The sequence below is a fragment of the Rhinopithecus bieti genome, unplaced genomic scaffold (assembly GCF_001698545.2).
Source record: "Rhinopithecus bieti isolate Rb0 unplaced genomic scaffold, ASM169854v2 scaffold_46389, whole genome shotgun sequence".
NCBI lineage: Eukaryota > Metazoa > Chordata > Mammalia > Primates > Cercopithecidae > Rhinopithecus > Rhinopithecus bieti.
In genome coordinates, this window is record NW_016818836.1 from 265,310 (window position 1) to 286,480 (window position 21,171).

At 37.6% G+C, this 21,171-nt stretch overlaps 1 protein-coding gene across 2 annotated transcripts in view; it reads right to left on the minus strand.

Moving 5' to 3' along the window:
• Nucleotides 1–21,171, minus strand: part of LOC108518886 (lysine-rich coiled-coil protein 1) — a 28,836-nt gene that overhangs the window by 6,226 nt on the left and 1,439 nt on the right. Inside the window, exons 2-3 of one of the 2 annotated variants that reach the window (XM_017857587.1) lie at nt 3,573–3,678; nt 743–898 (exon numbers count right to left, since the gene is read on the minus strand). The gene's annotated coding sequence lies outside the window, so the exon portion shown is untranslated. The remainder of the gene's footprint in view (nt 1–742; nt 899–3,572; nt 3,679–21,171) is intronic. The other variant, XM_017857588.1, reaches the window with a different exon arrangement.

A 21,171-nucleotide genomic window follows, 5' to 3' on the forward strand; every position in this document is an offset into this window, starting at 1 on the left:
GTGGCACATGACTGTAGTCCCAGCTACTCAGGAGCCTGAGGCAGGAGAATTGCTTGAACCCAGGAGGTGGAGGTTGCAGTGAGCCGAGATCGTGCCACTGCACTCCAGCCTGGGTGACAGAGAGAGACTCTCTCAAAAAAAGAAAAAGTCACTAATGAGATTTAAAAGATGTTGATAATTGTTGAAACTGGATGATGGATACATGAGGGTTCATTATACAATTTTCTCTATTTTTGAGTATGTTTGAAAATTTTGGTAATAAAAGATTTTACTTTACATCTACTAGGAGGGCTATAGTCAAAAAAAGAGAATAGAAAGTGTTAGCAAGAATGTGGAAAAATTGGAAACTTCATCCATTGTTTGTGGAAATGTAAAATGGTGCACCTACTTTGGAAAATAACTTAGCAGCAGTTTCATCAATTCCACTTAGCAATTCCACCCATATACAGCCAAAAGAATGAAAACCTATGTCCATGCAAGAAGTTGTACACAAATGTTCACAACAGCACTATTCATCATAACTAAAAAGTAGAAATAATCAACCCAATGCCCATCAACTGATAAATGGATAAACAAAATGCGGTATATTCATATATTATTCAGCAGTAAAAAGGAATGAAGTACTGATATATGGTACAACACGAATGAAGCTTGAAGACATTATGCTATGTGAAAGAAGCCAGTTCCAAAGGACCACAGATGGCACAGAGATGAACAACGAGGTGAATAGAACCTTACTTACCCTTATCAGGCTGAGAATTTGGTGGAGAAATCTGATCATATTCACTCAGTTTTTCAGCATGAACTTTCAAAGAATGAGACTATACAGTAACTGGTGAGCTAAAACCATGATTCAGAAATTAAAATCAATTTTGTCCAATTCTCCACTCTCATTCATCTGAAACCAAACACAATCTTGTTACAAAGATTAAATAATTCAAAGTTTATAATTACATCAGCATAGACCAATCATCTGAAAATTCACAAAATTCATCTTCATTTTATTAATTTGCTTCTTATAAATCTGAAAATAAAGCCTAACTTTTAAAATGTTTAAACATACTTTATTTTATAACAATATTTTATATAGTTTTATTTTTAATTGACAAGCAATAATTGTATATATTTATGAAATACAATATGATAGTTCAGTACCTGTATATAATGTGGAATGATCAAATTTGGTGAATTAGCACAGCCATTACTTCAAATGTTTATCACTTCTTTGCAATGTGAACACTTAATCTCTTACAGCTACTTTAAAAAATATTGAAATAATAAATACATTTTGAATATACATGAACTATAGTCACCTTCTTGTGCAACAGAACACCAGAACTTATTCTCCTATCTAACTGTAACTTTGTACCCCTTGACAAATGTCTTTCCTTTCTCTGTCCCCTCCCTCACCCTACCACCCAGCCTCTGATAACCACCACTCTACTCTCTACTTCCTTAAGTTTTTAGAGTCCATGTACAAGTGAGATCATATGGTATTTGTCTCTCTGTGCTTGTAAAGCCCTAATTTTTTGAGCATTTTTTTATACCCTGGAAAAATAAATAACATTTGTTTATTTAAGAAGAAATTACTCCAAATTTATTCTACCCTAGGTATATACCCCAAAGAACTATAAATTGAAAAATAGCACTTAAGAGTTTTAATATATTTGGTCTGAACTAAAAGTTTATGAACAGAGTTTCGCTTACTTTCAAATCAAAGTATGAGCTTCCGTAGACAATCCTATGATTAGAATTATTTCTAACATAAAGTTTTATGTTTCTGTTTGTGACAGAGACTACCAGTTGTCTCCCAATATATTTTTTACTTCTTCCTTAGTAACAAACCTTAGGAAATGTGTCTAGCTAAAAGACTAACATGTTCTGGCCATTGTTAAAGCAACATGTAGTCATGTGAATAAATTCTGGTCAATAAGAAGAAAGCTTAAGTGCTGTGTAGGATTCTAGGAGGGATCCTCCCTTCTGCTGCTGAAATGAGGATGACATGGTTAGAAATGAAACAGTCATCAAAGAACATGAGGAAGTAAGTCAGGGCCTTAGAATAAAAAGACAGAAAATGTCTAGGTCCTCTCTGATGATCATGGAACTGTCCTAACGGCCTTGTACTGCCTAACTCCACACTTTTAAATGAGGCAAGGAGTAAACTGTTATGGGTTCAAGCCATAACAGAAAATAATCTCTGAATATATTTAAAGCCAACCATGTAAGAGTAACTAAAATGTAAATGTAGGGAAAAGGACACTAACATTTTCAGAACACAATTATGAATGATGTGTATTTTCTGTATTTTTCTACATTGAATATTACTTTATAATCCTTTGAAAGTTATTTTTAAAATTTCAACAAAACTCAAGTTATCACAGAGCCCTTTGACTATTTCTTAGACCTCTGGGCTCTGAAGACTGAGCCTAAAATATACTAGACTAGAATATAGTAGATTAAGAATTAGGGCAAGACAGAGATTGCCACTTCCATTTTTCAGGTTGAAGAAACATACTTAGAGAGGTCAAAGTGATTTGCTCAGCAATTAATGGTGGAGTCAAGGCTTGAATCCAAGTTCTCCCAATCCAAGGCTAAGACATGACTGTAATTATGGTACTTTAATCTCAACCACCACATATGAAATAAAATGCAGTTTCTGACATGATTATCAACAGGGAAAACTAGATGAGTTCTCGAAAAAAGCACAGCAGGCCTATGTTTCATTTCAGTAAATGTATCTACTACTTTTGGTATCCCAGATACCACAGATTAAAGAGATCTAGGAAAAATAAATAACATTTGTTTATTTAAGAAGAAAGAAAGAAGGAAAATGAGCTTCAGAGATAGAAACGAGCTCTAGAGTAGCTCATCCAAGTCTCAGAGTGTGAGAAGAGCAGAATGGGAAAAGACTATTGTAATGTAGTATACAAAAGACTATTCTTTCTCCAGGATACTATTATACAGCAAAGATGATACAAGTGAGTAGCTATATCATATAAAAGGAAAGAACACTGGACAGGGAATCATTTATTGGCTTAGTCATGCCCATGACTAGCTAAAAATAATCACCACTCCTCCGGATCTCAGTTTCTTCTTCTATAAACTAAGGAAGTACGATCATTAGACATTTTACCTTCCAATGCTAGCATTCTAAAATCCTGTGCCTTGAAAACAAGGCAAAGTCAAGGGTAAGACTGCTGCATATTGTGTTATAACCTTTGATTACTGTAAAGGAAGAATCTGGGGATCTACAATATCTCTTGACTTATTTTTCCTGCTCAAGCTTCATAATATCTTCCTTACATTTACCACAAGAACTGATACAGTGGCTTTCTGCATAAGGTAGAAGACAGAATGGAGAGAAGAAAAGAAAATGAGCTTCAGAGTTAGAAAGATCTGAGTTTAAATCCTAATTCCCCAAATGTAAGTCAGGAAGTTATTTCCCTTCTCTGAGTCAGTCATCAAAAGGACAATACTTTTCTTGTATGGATTAAATAAGATGACATATATGAAGTTTACCCACTACATTTAAAAAGTGACATTAGGACATATTCCTTCTATTTTCGACCTACCTCATAATGCAAAATCCTTTGTTATTTGAACTGTAACACTACTCCACAGACATCTTTTATAAAAGGTATCTGTAAAAGTTCAGTCTTTGTTCATTCATTGTGGTATCTATCAATAAAAGAGAGGTAAGACAGAAGATTATATTAAATAGTTAAGGTAATATTTTTAATTTTCAACTACTATATTTCATATACCATCTCAAATCTTAATTTTCTGAGTGCTTGCAAGGCTACAGTAATAAATTTTGCTCATTAGGATAAAATTTTAATATGAATATTTTGTAAGACTCTAATATTTAATATGCTAACATATTTTTTAGTCTACAAAATACTATTCTGAAGGAAAAGTTACTGGGGCACCAGTATTGAAAGTCTGGGCTAAGAAATCCAGTTTTGGCATTTTATGTTTTAAAGCTAACAATCTCAAGAAATGCAGTCAATTTTAAGATAGCTAATGATTTCAGATACATCACCAATGTCATCTGAGAATCACATGGGGGAACCACAAACCATCTTTTTTTTTTTTTTGAAACAGGATCTGGCTGTCACCCAGGCCACAGCATGATTCTCCTGTCTCAGCTTCCTGAGTAGCTGGGAGTACAGGTGCATGCCACTGTGCCTGGCTAATTTTTTTTATTTTTTGTAGAGATGGGGTTTCACCATGTTGCCCAGGCTGGTCTCCAACTCCTGAGCTCAGGTGATCTAACCTACCTTGGCCTCCCAAAGTTCTGGGATTACGGGCATAAGCCACTGAGCCCGGCCAACAAACTATCTTAACCTGTGGTAGACAACCTTCTTCAACGGCTGGTACAAATACAACCACACAAATTTCACTAAATAGAGCTCAGACAAGCCCTTCAAAGCTACAGTCATATTCACATATTAGCTTCTACAACTTTTGCTAAAAGTGTTTCTCACTTAATAAATAATCTATGCCAAATTACTACATTTACACTTGGGGTCTGTACTTCAAATCTAAAGTTCCTAACAGCTAACATTTATTTTATAGAAGTTTACCAGTTTATACATAGGGTGCCAATCATATAACATCAAAATTGTACTTTCTACCTGGTAGTTTAAATGGATGAGTTAGAATCATATGTAATGTCATGGAGAAATGCCCATGATGTATTAATGGGAAAAACAATGTATAGAACTCTATCAATCAATTGTTCAATCATAAAATCCAATTTTAGTGTAAACAACCCAAAATATACAACCCCAACTTAAATATATACATTATGTATTTACTGTAAGGAAGGAATAATGCATTTGGCCTCCAATCCATTCACTTCCTTTCCTGGAGAAGAGGGAAAAAGAGAAGGATGATTGACAACCGGACCTCAAGTAAAGAGCCTAATGATACTTGCTTGGAGGAAGAGATCTTACCACTAAAATGCTCTTAGCAAGATGTCCCTGGCTAAAGATTACCTGTAGTAAATAAACCCAGAATCTATGAGGCATCTCTCTCTGAAGAATGCCACATAAGGTATACAACTCTCTAGGGTATAACATGGAGATGAGTCACAATTTAAACACCCCACTGTGTGAGGTGATCTTGTGAATCTTACTTAGAAACCTTACCTATTTATTCTGGGCCAGAGATACATGTCCAAAGTGGGAAAACATGGTGTATTGGTCTGTTCTTACATGTTACAAAGACATACCAAAGACTGGGTAATTTATAAAGGAAAGAGGTTTAATTGACTCACAGTTTTGCATGGCTGGGGAGGCCTTAGGAAACTTACAGTCATGGTGGAAGGTGAAGGGGAAGCAAGCCACTTTCCTTTCAAGGTGGTAGGAAGGAGAAGTGCTGAGTGAAGCGGGAAAAGCCCCTTATAAAACCATCAGATCTCGGGAGAACTCACTATCATGATAACAACATGGGGGAAACTGCCCCCAATTCAATTACCTCCACCTGGTCTCTTCTTGACATGTGGGAATTATGGGGATTACAATTCAGTATGAGATTTGGGTGGGGACACAAAGCCTAACCATATCACATGGTCTGAGGAGCCATCTTTCATGTATTAGACACTATGCTTCGGTTGAGTCTTTTGACTGCCTATATCCTTGAAATAATTAGTAAACCTGATGAGTCTGATTTGACAGTCTGATCTTGTGTGTTAACTCAGTATCCACAGAAAAACATCTGAAAAGATATATGCTAAATTTAATGGGGTTTGGGAAATGGGAAATTGGGTCAGAAAATGAGTAGGGGCAAACATTTAACATATTGCTCTTTGTACATCTCTATATTAATTTGTGCAAAAAACATATATGACTCTCTACTTTTAAAAACTCCATAAATATTTAAGTTATACTGGGTATCTTCAAACTAAATCTTAATATTAATGCCAATGTATGGATTAAAAGATTTGCTTAAAAATATTATGTGCTCAAGATAATTATAAATCAGAAACATTTTAGAGAGGACTTGAAGAGAATTAAAAATGTATCTCAGGCTGGGTGTCATGGCTCATGCCTGTAATCCCAGCACTTTGGGAGGCAGAGGCGGGCAGATCACTTGAGCCCGGGAGTTTGAGACCAGCCTGGCCAACATGGCAAAACCCTGTCTCTACTAAAAATACAAAAAATTAGCTGGGCATGTTGGCACATGCATGTAATCCCAGCTATTTGGGAGGCTGAAGTATGAGAATCTCTTGAACCCAGGAGGTGGAAGTTGCAGTGAGCCAAGATTGCGCCACTGCGTTCCAGCCTGGGCGACAAAGTGAGACTGCCTCACAAAAAAAAAAAAAAAAAAAAAAAAAAAAAAAAAAGAAAAAAAAAAACTATTATATATAATATCTAAATTATTTCTTAATTGTTTTAAAATAAAGGACTTACTTACATTTGACTCTAAGGTCAGCAAGGTAAACAGGTTAATAAAAGGTTTTCAGAACTTCCTTTGATTCAGAATTAATGTACAAAAACTGACATGGTGATGTGATGGTGACTTTTCCATTAAAAATCTTGGTTTGGCATAGTGCTTCGTACCTGTAGTACCAACACTTTGGGAGGCTGAGTTGGGAGGATTGCTTGAGGCCAGGAGTTTGAGACCAGCCTAGGCAACACATTGAGACCTCCAGCTCTACAAAAATAAATCTTTAATAGGAACAGGTAAATACTATCTTTCGGTGATGACCAAATCAGTATACATGAAAGTTTACTGAGTAGTTATTTAGAAGCTCAAGATATCTGAAAATAGAACAATAATTTCCTTCCTGGTTCAACTCTTAATACCAACCAGGCATTTCTAAAAGACAATGTTGTAAGCTGAGGTAAGAAACTTGGGGTTACCTTTAACTCCTTTGCCAACTATGCTCTCATTTTTTATCTGTTAAATAGCAAAATATTCTGAAGCTCAAAATCTCAGCCATTTTTCTCCTGAGTCATGTCTGTTCTAGCTTTATAATATTTTCAAAGCTATTCTTTCATTTTTCAATTCCTATAACATTATTTAGTTCAAGTTTGCCATGCTTTTGGACTTTACCAAACTTTATCACTATTGAGTTTGTCTTCAAGGTACTCTGGTGAGTACTGTGGGAAAGCACAGGAAAAAAGAGATGAACCTTATTGAATGCCTACTGTATGCCAAACAATAGATTATTTCAGTTTTTTACTTCTGCAAGAATTTCTCATAAAGCTCTGGATATTGGGATTTAAAGGAATTAAAATATGTTGCCACATGTGCTATTTGATAAAGGCAGATATTAAATTTTGGTTTATCTCATACCCTTTCCCTTACATACACATAGCTGTTCCACACATTGGGAATAAGTGAACAAGACAATTGTTAATATTGAGGACTTCATAATTTTGTAAAAACTGATAGGCAAAGAACTATGATGCAAGACAAAAATGTGTAAAGTGCTGTAAGACATAAGGTATAATGTGTTCTTGGTGAGGGGTTTGTGGAGAAGAATGGATTTTGAATGAACCCTTAAAGAGATGGGTAAAATTTAGAAAAAAAAAAAATGAGTAAAGAAAGGGTATTCTGGAGGACAGAAGAGCATTAGAAAAGGCACTTCTGCTTTAGCTAAAACAAGACATGCATAAAGGTAGTGAAAGACAGTGCTAAAGGTGGAATGATGCTAAATCATAATATGCCTTATTTGGACATTTGGATTTAATTCTGCAGTCAATAGGGGAAGAAAAAGAGACTCAACATGGGGATATTGTTAGGAAGCTGTTGCAGGCAAGAGATTATTGGGCTGCACCAAAAGAGTAGCAGAGCTAACAGAAAGGAAGGGAAGAATATGAGAGATATTCTAAAGGTGGAATCAAAGGAATTTATGATAGCTGGGAAGAGCAGAGAGAAGGAAGAGAGTGGGGGCAGAGGCAATTCTAAGTAAGGCCTTGATCCTGGGTGAAGTTATCTTTGACAGAGAAAGTAAGGAAGAGGAAAGAGTTGTTACTGTTGTTGTTATCCCCCAGGAGGGAAGTAGGGAGTGGAACGAATAAGCATTAAGCATTCAAAAAGCAGTTAATTTGATTTTGGAACAAATCCAGATTCTATCAAATGTCTAGTATCTTTCACATCTCTCCTTTCCTGCTGCATTCTTCTATGTGTTTAATTCCTCTATGTGAAGTTGGGTTTAAACAACTTGCAGATGTTTTATGTACCCTGAAATTCCTTACAAATTAAAATGGTTGAGCCCCTGAACTAATTGTGTACGTATCAAACTTCAGTACTCGTGATGGGTAACAGGAACCACTAGAGGAAAGAAAGGTCGGTAGTGAACTCTAGGCATTTGTAGAAATCTTTCCTCAGAAAATTTTGACATCACCTCTCTTTCACTTGCATAGTGATTACTATATATTTACTCATTACAAAGGTTGCAGCATTATATAGTTTGAAGAACACAGACGGTGATTGTTGTGGAGTAAAGTGAAATTCTCTCTTCCTCTAACCTGGACATTGTTTTCATCCTTACCATTTTATTTTAGCATTAGTTATTTTTTAAATAGTCATATTACTGGTTTCTAATGACCTTTACAATTGTTAAAATCTTGGAGGTAGCATCTCTCTCCCCCGATATTGGCTATCTTCTCCCATGTGATAGGGATGCTGACTGAATTATTTTTCTTTTTTTTTTTTTTTTTTTTTTGAGACGGAGTCTCGCTCTGTCGCCCAGGCTGGAGTGCAGTGGCCGGATCTCAGCTCACTGCAAGCTCCACCTCCCGGGTTCGCGCCATTCTCCTGCCTCAGCCTCCCGAGTAGCTGGGACTACAGGCGCCCGCCAGGTCGCCCGGCTAGTTTTTTTTGTATTTTTAATAGAGACGGGGTTTCACTGTGTTACCCAGGATGGTCTCGATCTCCTGACCTCGTGATCTGCCCGTCTCGGCCTCCCAAAGTGCTGGGATTACAGGCTTGAGCCACCGCGCCCGACGAATTATTTTTCTAAATGCAGGTATTAATACTTTATCTTGTTATTAGACCATTATTCCTTTTTTTTTTTTTTCCAGACGGAGTCTCACTCTGTCTCCCAGGCTGGAGTGCAGTGGCGCAATCTCGGCTCACTGCAAGCTCTGCTTCGCAGGATCACGCCATTCTCCTGCCTCAGCCTCCCGAGTAGCTAGGACTACAGGCGCCCGCCACCACGCCTGGCTAATTTTTTGTATTTTTAGTAGAGATGGGGTTTCACTGTGTTAGCCAGGATGGTCTCGATCTCCTGACCTCGTGATCCACCCGCCTCAGCATCCCAAAGTGCTGGGATTACAGGCGTGAGCCACCGCGCCCAACCTAGACCACCATTCCTAAATGAGGTTTCTTCCTTTTCCTTTGTTTCTTTTCTTTCTCTCCCCTGCCCCGCCTCTCCTTCTTTCTTTAAAAAGTCAGAGTCCCCCAGGCTGGAGTGCAGAGGCATGAGCATAGCTCACTGCAGCCTTAACTCCGGGGCTCAAGTGATCCTCTCGCCTCAGCCACCAGAATAGCTAGGACTATAGGCATGTGCTAGCATGCCCAGCTAATTTTAAATAATATTTTGTAGAAACGGGAATCTCATTATGTTGCCCAGGCTGGTCTTGATCCCCTCGCCTCAAGCAATCCTCCTCCGTTGGTCTCCCCAAGTGCTGAGATTACAGCTGTGAGCCACTGCAGCCACCTGAGAATTTTTAAAAATTCAAATGATCTTAATCTTGGTATTTGCTATGGCTCCCACACACACTTTTTATATGCATTCAGTCTATGACTTCATTCACATTACTGGTGAAAACTAAGCAGGACAAGGGCAAGATAATACCTACGGCATGCTACAAAGAATCTACTCTCTTCTTGCATCTAGGACATATCTATTTATTAGCAATCTGTGAGTTTAATTAGAAAGATACTAAGAATTTGATATCATCTGAGTTTATTTCAAAATCAAATTCAGCATCTTTTTGAACACCATGCTTCTCCACTCTACTCCCTACTACTCTCCTTCTTATGGGTCTGATCTATTTGTACCACACTGAAGTCTTATTTTTCCATTTTGTTGATATTTGAAAGATATAGGAAATGCCCTTCTAAAATTGTAACCATCCTTTCTACAGCAATGGTTCTCAATCTCAATCATTTTGACCAAAACAATCTATAGGCAGATAGGAGTAAACTCTTGTAGTCAGGAGGTCTAGGGATTACAGCTTAAAGAGATCAACCACACACACAGCAGAAGTATTTCAAGTTTCATGGTTTACTTTAACAACTCATGAACTTCTTGAACTCTAGCCTTAAAACTTCCATTTGATATAAAAAAGTCATTATTTAATGTCTGAATAAATTATGCCAATTAAACTTCAAGTATCTTCCTGGCACAATCTTGTATCTCAGAAACCTCAGGGAATCTCATTATGCTCACTAAAGAAATATGGTCCTGCAACATTCTTTTGATTTACCAGTAATCTTTCATAAAAGAAAGGAGGCATGGCATGACTTGTTTTCAATAAATCTATATTGCCTTTTAATGTTTATTTCAAAGTATCACATTCACAAGCCACCTATTAATAATCTGTTCTGTAACACTTTTACAGCATCGCCCTTATGATGTATCAGGTACTGTTCTAAGCACTTATACATAGTAACTTTATTTATTTATTTATTTTTTGAGACGAAGTTTCACTCTTGTTGCCTAGGCTGGAGTGCAATGGTGCCATCTTGGCTCACTGCAACCTCTGCCTTCCGGATTCAAGCAATTCTCCTGCCTCAGCCTCCCAAATAGCTGGGATTACAGGCATGTGCCAGCACACCCAGATAATTTTTTTTTTTTTTGTATTTAAGTAGAGATGGGGCTTCTCCATGTTGGTCAGGCTGCTCTTGAACTCCCGACCTCAGGTGATCCACCCGCCTCAGTCTCCTAAAGTGCTGGGATTACAGGTGTGAGTCACCATGCCCGGCCTCACGGTAACTAATTTTATCCTCATAAGAACTCTATGGGCTCAGTACAATTACTTTCTATATTTTATAGAAGAGAAACTGAGGCACAGAAAGGTTAAGAAACATACCCACGGTTGCAGTTAGTAAATGACAAGGCAGTCTGGCTCCATAATCTGTTACTGACTGTTGTGGCATGCTGACTTTCTAACTGATGTAAAACTTTTCATTCTACACTCTGGAATCCATTTCTCCTCCTTAAAAAGCTGAAACATTTTCTGATCTCCAGGTTTTATATATCTCTCCATTAAAAAAATGAAAACCGGCTGGGCACAGTGGCTAATGCCTGCAGTCTCAGCACTTTAGAGGACAACGTTGGGGGGATCACTTGAGTCCAGGAGTTTCAGACCAGCCTGGGCAATGTACCAAGACCCTGTCTCCACAAAAGAAAACAAAACAAAATAAAATAAAATCAAGCCACAGAGTATAGGATATTCTCAACTAACATATCAGCCAAGGGACTTACATCTAGAAGATATAAAGACTTTTTATGACTCAATTATAAGACAAACTCAATTTAAAAAGGGCAAAAGGTCTGAACAGATACTTCAGAAAAGAATATATACTAATGACTAAGTAAATATGAATTAAACCACAATGAAGGGTCTGCTTTTAACTTGGACTAACATAACTTCTTCATGCAATAAACTGAAAAGAGCCATGCTGTCTAGTTAAAAAAAAAAAAAAAAACATAATGAGATACCACCACACTCTTACTAGAACAATTAAAATTAAAGGACTAAGAATACCAAGTGTTGCTAAAGAGGTTAAATAACTAGAATTTCCATACATTGCTGGCTAAAATGTAAAATGGTACAACAGTTTTACAAAGGAGTTTGATAATTTTTTTTTTTGAGATGGAGTAGCACTCTTGTTCATGCTAGAGTGCAGTGGCATGATCATAGCTCACTGCAGCCTTGGCCTCCTGGGCTCAAGTGATCCTTCCATCTCAACCTCCTGAGTAGCTGGACTACGGGTTCATGGCATCATGCCTGGATAATTTTTTTTTTTTTTGTAGAGATGAGGTTTTGCCACGTTGCCCAGGCTGGTCTTTAACTCCTGGGCTCAAGCAATCTGGCCTCCCAAAGTGCTGGGTTTACAGGTGTGAGCCACAGTAAAAAATTATCAGCCACCTGGCTTAATTTTTTATAAAGTTAAATACATAGCTACCATATGACCTAGCCATTCTACTCCTGTGTATCTGACATGAAAACATATCCATGCAGATTTGTATATGAATGTTCACAGCAGCTTTATTTGTAACAGCCAAAACCTGAAACAACTCTAATGTTCATCCACAGCTGAACAGATAAGCAAAATACAATTATTCAGACATAAAAAGGAACAAAACAGCAACACATACAACATGGATGAATCTCAAAACCATCATGCTGAGTGAAAGAAAGACATGAAAGAGTATCTACTATATGATTCTATTTATAAAATGTTCTAGAAATGCAAACTAATCTCTAGTAATAGCAGCAGATCAATGGTTGCCCAGGGATAGAGGTAGAGGGGGGAATGGATTGTAAAGGGGCATAAGTACTTTCGAAGTTGATGGAAATGTTTGGCATTTTGCTTATGATAGTGGTTTCATGGGAGCATACACCTGTCACAAATTCATTGAATTGTACTTTTTTTTTTTGAGACAGTGTCTCACTCTGTCACTCAGGCTGGAGTATAGTGGCGCAATCTTGGCTCACTGCAACCTCCGCCTCCTGGATTCAATTTTTGTGCCTAAGCCTCCCAAGTAGCTGGGATTACAGGCATGAACCACACACCTGACTAATTTTTGTATTTTTAGTCGAGACAGGGTTTCACCATGTTGGCCAGGCTGCCTCAAACTCCTGACTTCAGGTGACTCACCCACTTCGGCTTCCCAAAGTGCCAGGATTACAGGCGTGAGCCATCGTGCCTGGCCTGAATTGTACACTTTATATATGTGGAGTTTATCATAAGTAAAATATACCTCAATAAAATAACTAAAGGAGTTTACACTTTTTTTGGAATAAGAAATAATTATACCTTAAAAAGATTTTGAAATGTTGGCTTTGTTTCCAGAAAGATCATCCACCCAACAAAGGCTACGTCACCTCAGGCACTACTAAGAACTAATGGCTGTCATACTGTTACTTAGCTCCATTGCTCCTTTGAGTCAGATATAGGAACCCTGGAGTCAGTTCTGCCACTTATGAAGTTATGTAACCCTGGTCAAGCTTCTCAACCTCTCTGCCTTAGGTTCCTCACCTCTAAAATAGGGATATAACATATACCTCAAAAAGCTGTTGTGGTCCTTATAGAAATTAATACATGCAAAGCACTTAGAAGAGTGCAGAGAACAAGGTAAGTGTGGTATGGATGAAGTATTTGTATTGTTGTTCAGGATTTTGTCTATTTAAGTGACATAGTGAGATGTTCTCCCAATAAACTAATCTAGTAACTACAGAAAGACAAATAAGGTTATCCATAAACAGTGCAGAAGTATCTGAAAGAAGTACCTAATTCTTTGTATTTCAAGCTAACTGATGTTTTAGAGGGACTGTCTTTATGGAAGTTGAAGGATGGACATGATCCTTATTCTAATTGCTCTGATTCTGAACTAACTTTTTGTTTGTTTTTTTTGAGACATGGTCTCATTCTGTCACCCAGGTTGGAGTGCAGTGGTACAGTCTCGACTCACAGCAGCCTCAACCTCCCAGGCTCAATTGATCCTCCTGCCTCAGCCTCCCCAGTAGCTGGGACTACAGGCATCTGCCACCACGCCCAACTTATTTTTTGTAGTTTTTTTGCAGACATGAGGTCTTGCTTTGTTGCCCAGGTTGGTCTCGAACCTCTGGGCTGAAGGAATCCACCTGCCTCAGCCTCCAAAAGCAGTGGGACTATGGGCGTGAGCCACCATGCCCAGCCAGGTCTTTATTTCAGTAAAAATATGTAAAACCACTGTGAAAGTTAAAGTAACAAAAACTGCACATCAACTACTGTATTAAATATGAAACACATAATATGAATTACTCATAATTCAAAACTGTCTAAAAAGAGCATATCTTAAATACAAGGAATCATTCTACTTTTCTTAATTCGATTTACCAATCTGTTTCATTCTACCTACCTTTCAGAAACAGCAAAACCTGAATTTAACTTTTTAAACATCTTTCTCACAAAACGAAACTTGATGCTGAATTATTTATTTATTTATTTAAAGAGACAGGGCCTTGCTACTTTGCCTAGGCTGGTCTCAAACTCTTGGGCTCAAGCAATCCTTCTGCCTTGGCCTCCCAAGTGCTGGGATTACAGGCATGAGCCACTGTGCCCTGCCTAATTTAACTCTTGCACCATATGAAATGTTTTTCAGACATCTCATGTTTGATGAATAAATCAATTGAATTTGAATAAAAAATGTAATAAAAATTTCCATGCCTCACAGCATGACCTGCTGTGATATGGCATTTAATCGTAACAGCTTAATAGGTTTGTGTTTTTTTGAGACAGGGTCTCACTGTCTCCTAGGCTAGAGTGTGGTGGCGTGATCTCAGCTCACTGCAGCCTCTGCCTCCCAGGCTCAAGTGATCCTCCCACTTCAGCCTCCTGAGTAGCTGGGACGATAGGCACACACCACCACACCTGGCTAATTGTTTGTATTTTTAGTAGAGCCGGGGTTTCACCATGTTGCCTAGGCTGGTATCAAACTCATAAGCTCAAGTGATCTGCCGCCTTGGCCTCCCAAAGTGCTGGGATTACAGGTGTGAGCCACTATGTCTGGCCAGCATAATAGATTTTTAAATGGTTATTAAGTTATCTTTAATCTTTGAGGAAAAAATTTTATGAGCAAAATTAGGATGTTAATTTGGTTATATTTTAGGTATCAGTAGCTTACTTCTTCTTCCTCTCTAATAAATACACCATGGCTCTATACTTTTCAATCTAACTCACTAACATATATTAGGAGACATTTTATATCTCTCCATTATTTGCACCTTCTTTCTGTCAGCAATGTTACTTTCAGTGTATTTTTTTATTTTTTATTTTTTTTGAGATGGAGTTTCACTCTTGTTACCCAGGCTGGGGTGCAGTGGCAGGATCTCAGCTCACTGCAACTCTACCTCCTGGGTTCAAGCAATTCTCCTGCCTCAGCCTCCCGAGTAGCTGGGATTACAGGCGTGCACTACCACGGATGGCTACTTTTGTATTTTTAGTAGAGACAGGGTTTCACCATGATGGTCAGGCTAGTCTTGAACTCTTGACCTCAAGTGGTCCACCTGCCTTGGCCTCCCAAAGTGCTGGGATTACAGGTGTATTGGGCCCGGCCTCAATATATTTTATTAAAGTTATCTAAAAGTATCTTATGTTTTATGACAAGGTCTATGAATGTAGTTTTGTTTTTTGATATAACAGTAAACAGTATTTTTAAAAAACGTTTCTAATAGCTTTTTGCTAGCATTTAGAAATACTATTGATTATATATATGGAACTTGTATTTTACTCCCCTGCTGAACTCACTATTCTCATTGCCTTTTCCTAGATTCTATGGGGCTTTCTATATAGATGATCATATAATCTGCAAATAAAGACAGTATTATTTATTGCCTATCTGTAAACCTTTTATTTTTCTTGCCTGAATGTACTGGCTAGGCGCTCTAGTACAATACTGAATAGAAGTGCTGAGAATGGACATCCTTGTTTTATGCATGCTCTTAGGGAGTTCTGTAATCCAATACTATTCTAATCTTAGTAAAGACTAGGCAGAGCACAGCACTAAATTTTGGGATACTAGGCAACTGATTCTGTTATCTTTGCCAAAACACGTTGTTTGATTCTTTTTTTTTCCCCCAGAGGTCAAATCCTATTTAAAGTGTTTTCAGAGAACTTAACTGGGGTAACAATGCAGCCCAATACCTGTCAACATCATGAATACTCTTTGCTCTAACGCTAGTTGTTAATCTTGCTTTCTCAGGAAATGAGAGTAGTCTGATCTACAGTTTGCCATGTTTTAGCTACTTTACATTAATACAACAATTACAAAAATAACTAAGGGTTTATTATGGCATATTCCCAATGACAAAATACAAATGAAGTAAGAAAATCATTAATTGGGAGTACATGTTTAGTATCAAATTTATGTTTTTATTTAAAGTAAGTCTTTGAATGCCAATAATCATAAGTACTCTATAGCTAGCTAGCTCAGGGATCACGCTTGTGAAATTAGTTTTATTTGGATCCAAGGCAGATATCCTACATCAAAGGCCATCAAACGTGTGCCATTCCTTCTAATGGGTTAATGTGAATAGGTTTGTAAGAGGGAAGTGTATCAATGCTCATGTCCTTGGGAAGCTGAAGTAGGTGGATCATTTGAGTCCAGAGTTCTAGACCAGCCTAGGCAACATGGTGAAACCCCGTCTCTACTAAAAATACAAAAAAACTAGCAGGGCATGGTGGCGTGCGCCCGTAGTCCCACGTAGTCCCACCTACTTAGGAGGCTGAGGTGGGAGAATCACTTGAGCCTGGGGAAGTCGAGGCTGCAGTGAGATGAAATTGTGCCTCTGCACTCCAGCCTGGGCAACTGGAGTGAGATCCTGTCTCAAAAGAAAACAAAACAAAACAAAAAATGAGATCAACGCTTATGTCCTAACATATATGTGGTGAATACAGTAGGGGCAGTTCTTAGTCATTTTAACATGCTTAGTCAATATTTTCACTTATTGACACCTAATAAAGGCAGCAAGTCTGAAACTAACAAATAATCATTAATGTTTCTCCAGGCACACTCTCTAATCATTCTTCCCAGCTGCCAACTTCAGATTTACATTAACATAATGTGCTCTGGTGTGCCTGTAACAAACTTATTTATGCAAAACAATGTACTAGTCCTGGTATCTTAGGAGTCTGACTAATCCATATTTAAAACTGCATTTTCTCCAACTGCTCTTTATTTTTCTAATTTCATTAATAAATGTTACTATTGAACCCTTTAAAAGGGCTGGCCTAATTCATCTGTATACCCTTAGTACCAAGTATAATATCTGGCACATAACAGGAGCTTAAAAATGTTTTCTGAATAAACTTAAGGGTTATTAGCTAGATTTTCTTTATGTCATTTAACTTGAGTCTCTGCTTAATATCATGGAAACAAAGGAAAATATTTTTAGGCAATTGCTATGTAAATGAGTTAATTACTCAATAAGTAGCCAGAAATGTCCTTCACTCCAAAACCAAGTCAATTTTTTTTTCTTTCTTAAAAATAGGTAGACCTGGGTACAGTGGCTCATACCTGTAATCCCAGCACTTTGGGAGGCTGAGGTAGGCGGACCACTTGAGGTCAAGAGTCCAAGACCAGCCCAGCCGACATGGTGAAACCCCGTCTCTACTAGCAAACACAAATATCAGCTGGGCATGGTGGTGCATGCCTGTAATCCCAGCTACTTGGGAGGCTGAGGCAAAAGAATCACTTGAACCAGGGAGGGAGAAGTTGCAGTGAGCCAAGATTGTACCACTGCACTCTAGCCTGGATGGCAGACTCCATCTCAAAATAATAATAATAAAAACAGGTAGATAACCAAGAATTTTTGTTTGTTGTAGTTTTACTATGATTACTCAGGAATATTATTATTTAGTGAAACTTTTTTTAACTGTCAAAAATATTTGAGAAACTTCACCAAATAAATTACAGTGTCCTGGAAAATCTTGACACCACAATAATACACTGTCTGTGTATTTCTTTTAGCTAGGGAAACATGGTGCTTCTTTGGGTTTTTGTGATTAAATTTTCCATTTCCTATTTGTAACCTTATGCCTTCCATATCTTCCTTACTTGGTTTTTTTTTTTTTTTTTTTTTTTTTTTTTTTTGAGACAGGGTCTTGCTCTGTCACCCGGGCTGAAGTACAGTGGTGTGATCACAGCTTACTGCAGCCTCAACCTCCTGGGCTCAAGCAGTCCTCCTACCTCAGCCTCCCAAGTAGCTGGGACTACAAGCATGTGCTGCCATGCCTGGCTAATTTTTACTTCTTTTTTTTTTTGTAGATAGGGTCTCACTCTTTTGCCCAAGCTGGTTTCAAACTCCTGGGCTCGAGCAATCCTCTGGCCTTGACCTCTCAATGTTGGGATCACAGTCGTAAACCACCATGCCCAACCTTTGCCAATTTTTAATCCTTACTGATATTCGCTCTTTATCAAGACCAATACAGAGGAGTTCCTTATAAGGGTACCATAGGTATAGGTGAAAATGGATTAGCAGATGCTCTTCAAATCAGTTTTAGTGGTCCTATCAGAATTTTGAAAGTGAGAGTAGAATTTTAACAACTGGAAACATGAAAATTCTTTGATACCTTTGGAGGAATCTGCTAACAAAGTCTTAAAAAAATTATAGCTAAGTGCAAGCAACCTTCTTTTCCATCTTGGCAATTATTTAAAACTCTTATAAATACCTAAAATAAAAATATATTGAGTCCTAGCCATGTTTTAGATAGTGTGACATATCAAATATCTGCCAATTGTTAAGTGGCAATAACTGATATTTTAATGAAGGATATCTACCGGAAGTAAAGTGACAATAGGTAAATTTTTAAGTAACAATTATATTCTGTTTTTTCAAATTCTAGTGAATAGTCTCAACCTTAACAGAGATTACTCTGAATGTCTGAGATTACTTTTTGAATATCAGCCCTTATGGATCAAAGTTTCATATGCTTTATGAATTACAATTTTAGTACCAGCCATGTCAAGCCATGGAAAGAATACCAACACAGATGTGTTTATTCAGTTCACAATTTTAAAGCTGTAAAAGACCTGAGTTTGGTTGGTGCAGGGTTCTTCAACCTTGACACTACTGGCATTATGAGTAGGATAATCCATTGTTGTGTGTGTGGGAACTGTCTTGTGCATTTTAGGATATTTGTGACATCTCTGGCCTATGCCAAGGAGATGCTGGTAGCACCTGTACTCTTGCTTACCATGTTCCTCGTGGGTTTAGAAGATAATCCCAAATGTTGAAATCCCAAAAGACCAAAATCCCAGTCACAGGATAGTTGCATCATGTTAGCCCAGCTTTCATGGACTATTTCTGTACAACTGCCCATAATCTATTCCTGTAATACATTTTCTCATTTGCCATTTTTTTTTCCAGTATCTTAAATTGTCAGACTTTAAAAAAAAATAATTCAGCATGCTGTGTATCTCATCTTTGCATCATGTCCAATACTGGAAGTGTAAACTGCAGAGACTTTTAGAGAGTTCTAATTTGTCTTATGCATTTTTTCCAAATGTGACTTCATGAAAGTACATTATCAAAACACTGACTTTGTGTGTAAGCACTGTGCATGTACCTAAAAACGTTGAAACTTCCTCAACAAATGAAGAGATGAGAGATGTCTTTTGCGTATCTGCATTTGTGAAAGATAAAAATTTCTTCAGGTTTCAGCTCTTTGGGCAACTGCATAAGTGAACAGTGACCCACTACAGGTTTTGATCTATCTCATCAAAAGACTTGTCACAGTATTTCAGATGACCAGTTATTAAGCTAGGTACACGACTACCAACCATTGTGACACGCTTTTATACATTTCCCTTTTTGATCTACTTCTTCATGAATACAGCTCATCTGCTCATAACTGTTATATGCATGTGACTGTTAGTATACCTGTTTGCAAAATGTTACCATTGCCTTTTATTGTGTCAAATGACCTATGAAGTGTTCTGTCATGTTTTTGTTTCTTAAATAAATCCCCCTTTAAAATGTAAACAAACATATTTTAAAGAACTAAAAAAAGTACTTTTCCCAGATGTATCATTTTCAATATTTTGGCCTTTTGTGATTGTGATTTTGGGGACTTAAACTTTAGGGATTTTCATCTTTCAGGATTTCAACATTCAGGATAGTGTCTTTGGAATTATGGTTGGCTCTTCTCCCTCTCTGCTCAGTGATGACAACCTAAAATGTCTCCACATTATCAGAGGTCTTCTGGGGGGGGTACGATCATCCCTAGATGAGAGTCACTGGGCTAGTCCAGTTCCCCCACCCACAGATGACAAAACTCAAATCCAGGAAGTAGGACTTACTCAGGGTCATTTAGCTGTAGGAGAAACTAGCACTAGAACCTGTAACGAGTCAGACTCCTATTCCAGTATTCTCATTTTACCACCTTGAAGTGGAACAGAAAGGTTACTGCTAGTATTGTGTGAACTGACATCTTTTAAAGTCTTTTGCACATATTTGAAGTAACTGCAAAATCAAAACAAAACACATGCTGAGTCTGGCAAAAGCTTTTCCATGAGAAGCTGTTTCCAAATCTTCCTGTGGTCTGGCCATGTGAGCCAAATTGAATTGTAGTCTTTAAACTGCTCAGGCCTATTTATTAGTGAGAGGCAGGAAATTTGTTATAAAAGCAAAATAATCCAGGCTGACTGAAGACACTAAATCTAGTCTTCCAAAACTGCCTTCACTAAGAGAACTTAATAGTCTCAACATTTGGTTGCAATGACTAATCCCTATTTTAGTGAACAGAAAAGTGCTTACAAAAATGTTTTAAGAAATTTGCAGTATTTTACTCCTCTGCTAGTTCTCCAAAGTCAATTGACACAAAGTCAATTGTGTAAAATATTATGGGATAACACACAAAATATATCATGAAAAAGGATAAAGAAGAAATCAGTATTTTTATGGGGTTATATTTACAGGTGTCTCTCCTGGAAAAAGGAATCTAAATTATTCTACAGTATTCTGGCTCCCATCATCTTTCACTCTGAAGATAAACAGCAACATAAGGCAACACAGCAAATACTAAAAAATTTGATACTGAACATGGCTAAATGTTTCACTTATGTCTTCTGCAGTGGGATCAAGCACTATCAACTAAAATAATTCCCAAAACTGCTTTAAGCCTTATCTCATGGTTTGCAACCAGCAGGCTGTTTGTAGACATACAGAACTATTATAGTAAGAACTCAAACGTCTCTCAGATTAAGATGGATAAGAAATAGCCTTTTGTGTTAGGGGCAATGTGTTGGAGAACTGCAAAAACTCTCCCCATCCTTGAGGAGTTGACCAAAATTTAACATGGCCTCGAGAAGCCTAAGGCCACATCTATGAGGGCAATCCAGCCCTCTTTTGAGTTCCTGTTGGAAAAGCCAGGCTGCCAAAAAAATTTTACTGTTTGTTCTAACCAACACCTAATAACAGCTCCCTGACTTCCCTTTTA